Source organism: Agrilus planipennis, unplaced genomic scaffold, assembly GCF_000699045.2.
Source record: "Agrilus planipennis isolate EAB-ADULT unplaced genomic scaffold, Apla_2.0 scaffold9, whole genome shotgun sequence".
NCBI lineage: Eukaryota > Metazoa > Arthropoda > Insecta > Coleoptera > Buprestidae > Agrilus > Agrilus planipennis.
In genome coordinates, this window is record NW_020442467.1 from 339,881 (window position 1) to 346,623 (window position 6,743).

A 6,743-nucleotide genomic window follows, 5' to 3' on the forward strand; every position below is an offset into this window, starting at 1 on the left:
TGTGTATTGATCTACATTGGGAGAAAGATCCTTTTTTGTAAATGTTTTTATTTCAATTTCCTTTATCATTTTATATATAATAAAGTTGTTATTGTTTTTAAAACTTGCCTGTCTTGTCATCAAAGTACCTGACCCCCAGTCACGCCAAAATAATCAATTTGCATTAAAATCAGGCAATTAAAATAAATAATTAACCAATTACCGATATAACATAAATGGTGAGGAAACCGTTACCAAATTGAGCGTGACACTTGTTTGAAGATTGGCTTAGGATAGGAAGGAGTAGAGGTGCGTGTTCAACCAGTCTTAGGACTGACGACCTTATTATAATGAACATTAAAAAGAAAACGAAGTTAATTTCGCCAATTACAGACCAAATTTTTTGTAATTGGCGAAATTAACTTCGTTTTCTTTTTATTTGGATACGAATATAGGCGAGATTAGCTTCTTAACACACATGATGAACATTAATTTAAGGAAATTGTAGCAGCTAGTAAAAAATTACGCACACGATAATATAATTAAATTTATTGTTTAAGGAGCAGTTAAAGCGTACACAGGTTTTCATCTGGCTAATTCTACGTCTAGATGTGGCCATAAAGTTTTCTCATTTGGCAAACTAATGTTAGATAGTTAGCTCTCTTTTACGCCCGTGGAGAAAGTACGACGTTTTATTTAAAACTTAATTGGCACGAGCAGTAGTTTTGCGTTGTAGGAGAGGGATTTATACTGAATGCCCTTGTATGTTTCAACTTTTAATTAGCACTCTTAAAAATGCGGAAAACGGAAAGTTAATTGCTGAGTTTTTTGGTTTTCAAACAAACACATAAACAAAAAAAACTAGGGGGGCGATGATGTACTGAAATACGAGTGTACAATAATCACCGGAGTTTTTCATGAGCAATTCGCATAAAGGTTGAAAAGTTTTAAGCAACACAATGTACAGGGCCTTAAACGAAGTCTGCCTTGGAGATAACACAACTACAGTCTCGAATTCTACTTGTAAAATAATCCTTTATTGGGATGAGTTATACAGATAGAAGAGTGATACTTAGTTTGTATAAAGAGAAACAGGCAGCTATAGAGCTGGGGCTGCAACATAGAGAAGTAAAAATTCAGAGTCAGACATGGATGCACACTGTCACCGCTACTTTTTAACCTATAAGCGTTCGAAATGTGTTGTATTAAAAAGAATAGAAGAACAGAGGACTCTGTACTAGTCAATAAGAAATAGGCGAAATAGGTTGGTAGGACGATTCCGTGATTTTTCATCCCCCGACATAATATCACCGGTCAAAATATCCCCGACAAAATATCCCCGGACAAAATATCCCCGTGACAAAATGTCCCCGTGACAACATATCTCCAGACTAAATATCCCTAGACAAAATATCCGCCCCGCCCTAAAAATCGCTATAAGAAATTTTTTCCATTATTTTATTCAACCTAACCTACCCTAACCCTGTCAAACTTGCGCCATGCTACCTTGCCGTACGTTCCCTTCCTTACCAACCACACCTCACATGATCAAACATAATACAATCCAACCCAAGTCAATCCAGCGCAACCTATGCTAACCTAACCTAACTTAACCTAACCCGGTTAAACTTGCGCCATGCCACCTTATCGTACGTTCCATTCCTAACAGTAGCCTAACGCGACCCAAAAAACGTTCCCCGTCCCTCATCGGCATATCCTCAGCGGATTTAGCCGATCGTTCATTTTTTTTCTTGTAATGTATTGTAAACTAGAAGGGGTAGAGGTAGGCCTAGATTAGATTACTGTTGACAAATAATTAAGGATGTGGGTTTTTCTGGTTTTGGGGAAATGCGAAGATTAGCTCAGGATAGGAGAGAGTGGAGATGCGTGTCCAACCAGTCTTACTACTTATTAGGACTGACGACTTTCTAATGATGATGATGATGATTAGAAAATTAATGAATTCCTACCTTCACTAACTCTTTTCTCTTTGAACCTGATATGTATAGTTTATCCAATATACAGTTGAGACATTCATAAATGGCATAGTATGAAATGAAACTGTCGCATTTATAATTTTTTTTATTTAACATATACTGAGTAGATTGGAGTGGCTGCTGCCAAAACGCCTACTTATACTCACGTCACACGATGTAGGGAATAACGTAAACAGAAAAGAGATGTCAGCTAGGAATTGCAGCGGACACACAAAAAAAAGAATAACATTACACCAACTGATATGTAACAGAAAGAGATGCAAACAAGCAGAATTTGAGCACTTTGCCGGCATCGGAGTTTAAAGAAAGTTCAACATTCTCAGGAATTTGATTCTGATCTTTTGCGTACCTAAGCAACTTCTAATTGCTGCACCATTTAAGATTATTCGAATATCTCTTTTCATTTTGTCTGTTCTACTCATGAAACATTTCCTAACTTAACATGAGCGTGTTCAAAATGCAGGAAATGACTACAATCCCAAGTGGAAGAAAGAAAGAAGATACGTCCATTCTCATTGACAATTTATTGAGAACCCCCAATAATATCCATTTGTTACTGCGATATTACCAATTACTTTCGTATATTCCCGACTTTCCTAGAAAAAGAATTCTATCCCTAGGGTTCCCAAGAAGGGTTTCAAGAGAATTCATGTTTAAACTATAGGTAGGTACCCAAATTTAGGAAAAATACTGCCCAGGCTTCATTTGGCTAATGCTAGGTTTGGTAAGGTTTGGTAGAACTGAAAAATTCAATGTTCGTGAAACTCGATTTAGTTTCAGTATGTTTTGCTCCATTATGATTCGGCAGTTGAAGGTCCAATTTTGTACTTATTTAAGTAACTCCTTTTTTTACCGTAGCTGAGATTGGAATAGCGATTATTATATTAATTTGTGGCAGTCTGTTTACCTAATCAAATACTTTTCTTCCTTGAACAATATCGTTTCCAATATCCAAGTAGAAAAAGAATAATAGTTTGCATCGTTTTAATAATTATTTGTCGGAACAATTTAATTTGTAATGATCGTTATTAGTCGTCTCGTAGTTTCAGACTTCAACCGTCAAGTTTTGTTTTGCTTTCGTAGTTTCTGACTGTTTAGATCTCGCTTGCCTGAGGTGTTATTACCTAGACTTCCGCTGAGCGTGGAATTCAGATCGCGGATGAACTGTTAATTCCCTTCAGGCTCAAGAATTCCTCCAAGTTTACTAAAGTGGTTTTTACAGCAGTTATGCCAACAAAAGGAAATCGAGGAAAGAACGAAGTGTACAGTTTTGCAGATTAGAAAAGAAAGAAGCTTAAAGTATAAAAGTTTAAGTACCAAAAGAACTTACTCGCGCCTGCTTGATAGGTTTATTGTGTATTCCATATTTCTTTTTTTAACACATCATCCACTTCTCTTACTAATGAAAATTTTCTGCTGTGCCCTACAGCGTCCTTTGGTTTTAATTTTGTTCAGTTGGGTTATCAATATACGACATTTATATACTGCATATACTATAAATAATAATTTCATTCTTGAAATACGTGCTCTATCCTATTTCGAGACTAATTATTGGTTCTCTGAATGATCGAAATATTTTACCGGGACTTTTAGCGGGTGTGTTACTAACCCGTGTGGCTAGCTGGGCTTCGAACTTGCAGGGGCGACTACTGAGCTACTCGAATCACCCAATGCCTACCCAAAAAAGGGCCAAAGATAAATCACTTCTAATTTGAAGAAGAAGTCAAGGACGCCCAGAATAAAGAAGTCATCTATGAAGAGAAACCAAAGTGAAAGAAAGAAGAAGTAGTATTTTTAGAAAAAGTGTCTGAACAGTTGGCAACACCTCTTTGAGTAGGGTTTGATTTGAACTAGTTTCTTTTCAGTATGCTGTGTATTTGATATGCACCACACCTAACTTCTATCCAGTCATCATCATAAGGTCGTCAGTCCAAAGACTAGTTGGACACGCACTACCACTCTTTCTTACCCTGAGCTAATTTTCGCATTTCCTTAAGACTAGAACATCCCACATCCGTAACTATTTGTGAACAGTAATCTAATATAGGTCTACCTCTACTTCTCCTAATTCCTGTTTCTGCCTCTAACATGTCTCTGCCTAAACCTTCATGCCTGAGAAGGTGTCTTACCAAACTATCTCGCCTATTTCTTATTGACCTCCATAGAGTCCTCTGTTTTCCTATTCTTTCCAAAACCTTTTCATTTCTAACCTTCTCTATCCAAGGTATCCTCATCATCCGCCTGTAACACCACATTTCGAACGCTTCTAACCTTTTCTTTTCACAATTTAACAATATCTCTCGACCTGCGCTATCCTCTGCTTTATATCTCTACTACTCCTTCTGTCCTGACCTATCTGACTGCCTTGATACCTAAAATAAGTCACTTCTTCTAAAATTTCGTCTCCTATCTTTATATTCGCTCTTTCCCTACCTTAACCCNAAAGAATTTGTAAGAAAATGAGAGGCAGATACAAGCCGAAGCCGGTCCTGGGCGTGAAAATGCGATAACAACTAAGCGGCTACATCCATAGAGAATGTAAACAGTGACGGTTTTGGAACCCCTAATAAAGTAAATAATACTTTACTCAAAATTATTAGGAAAAATTGTTGCTGTTTTCACTCCCTCGCCAGCAATCGAACCCTAATAAGGAAGGTACGTATCGTAAGTGTTGCTGCTATTACCTCCTTGTAGCTTAGGGGTACAGGACTGATGCAAATAACCAGGGGCCGGTGTTCGATGCTCGACAAGGGAGTGACAGAAACAACAATCTTTCCTAATTAATTTGAGGTTATCTGTAGTGGGTAAAGTTAATTCAAGAAATTAATTCACTAATTCATTCACTAGAAATTGTTGCAACAATAGTCATATGAACATCGGAAGCGCAATATCAACTTTAAGAAAAGTTAAGATCTTACTACAAAATTTAATATCCCATTTGAGTATGTATTTTTTGGTAGACGCAATATTATAATTGATCCTTTTGTATTTGTTCATGTACAATGACTGGTCTGAATAGTCAAAAGTGTAAGCTAAATTTTTTGAGCGTATATCTCGACTTTTTCGCATTTTCTATAAAGCACATGCATTTGGAAAGTTAGTCCTTGGTCGATTTCCTAAAAATTGAACCCAACCGGAAATTGCTAAATGTGAATTTTACAAATGTCGTTTTCTTTGAGGGTTGAAAGTTCTTGGAGACCTTCTCTACATCAGTGAAATGAACAAGTTTATTTTTTCTTGTGTCGATCGCTTAGTAATTTTTCGAGTTATTGACGACCGAACTTTTTTGCAAGTCTTAATCAACAAAGGTGCCGCTTAGTTGTTTATTGTCCGATCTTGAACGAGTTGGACCAGAAAAATCACAAATTTCTTTGAGTTTAAAAAACTTTTATCGATTTTTAAAAATATTTATTAGAACCGATTTTATAACGTTTTCTACGCGACCACCTCTTGTTAAACGTATAAAATGTTATAGCGTTCGTAATTTCTTTTTAATCTGGGGTTAATTATTACTGTTCGCAAATAGTTAAGGATGTAGTAATTCTAGTTTTAGGGAGATGCGAAGATTTGTCCAGAAGAAGTGGAGGTGATGATGAATCTGGGATAACTCACCGAGAAACGAACGAATATTGAATCAGCTCCCTGGGGTGCTAGGACGTTGTTTTTCTTTTAAGCAGCCGTTTTCAAGCGTACTTACAAGAATGTCGGAAATTTCAAACAACAACGCTGTAACATTTTATACGTCGTTTAAAAAGAGGTGGTCGAGCAGAAAACGTTATAACATCGATTCTAATAAATATTCTTAAAAATCGAAGAAAGCTTCTCAAACTAGAAGAAATTTATAATTTTGTGCGAAACATGAACGGTGGGATGATGAAGAGATACCCAGGTAGAAAGTGATCAATGAAATTAGCTTGCATTAAGGTAATTTTGTAAGTGTTAGCTTCAAACTAGCTAACTGACTAAGCATGGTACAAGGTTAGTTGGTAACGCTTTAGAACGCTAACAGTAAGCTTACGATTGTAGCTTATATAAACAATGACAATTTAGCTAACTATAAGATAACAAATAAATCTTATTTTAAGAATGTACAGATTAGGTATGTTAAGTAAAAAAAAGCGCTCGGTGAGAAAAAGAATTTATTTAATGTTTTAATGAGGTATTTTTGGCTACAGCAGTTTGCAATTTTGTTTTACACTTTTCGATTCTACAGGTTTATAAATTATTTTTTTTGATGTTTCTTCTTTCTTTTCATTTAATGCTCTAATCAGTTCCTTTCTTTGATTTTCTTGTAGTTTCTGCTTTTTTTGTTTTTATCGTTACGTTACTCATGATGATGGCACTGAATCGATGGTTCTTTTTTTATTTCTTACCGCGGCGGGGTTATGAATTCATTCAGTAAATAATTATAAATTTCATCATATTGTTCGTAACCTCAATGTTGATGTCTCGTCGGTCGTTTTTACAGCGAGTTTAATGTACAATATCTTAACTGATGTAAATAATCGATGTTATATAGAAAATGCACTCAATATTTTATATATTTTTTCAATGTTATTTTAACTGCTACATTTAAAGCCTCAAATGTTAAATATTTAACCACAATGTCGAAGAAAGTAATAAAGGTATAACACCCAGTTGAATGACCGCTGGGTTGTGCTGAGCAAGCAGATGGCGCTGTTATTAAAATTAAGCGGTAGTATATAAAATAGGTAGTAGAATAAAATTAATATACTTTTATTACTATTATAATTATTTCATTACATT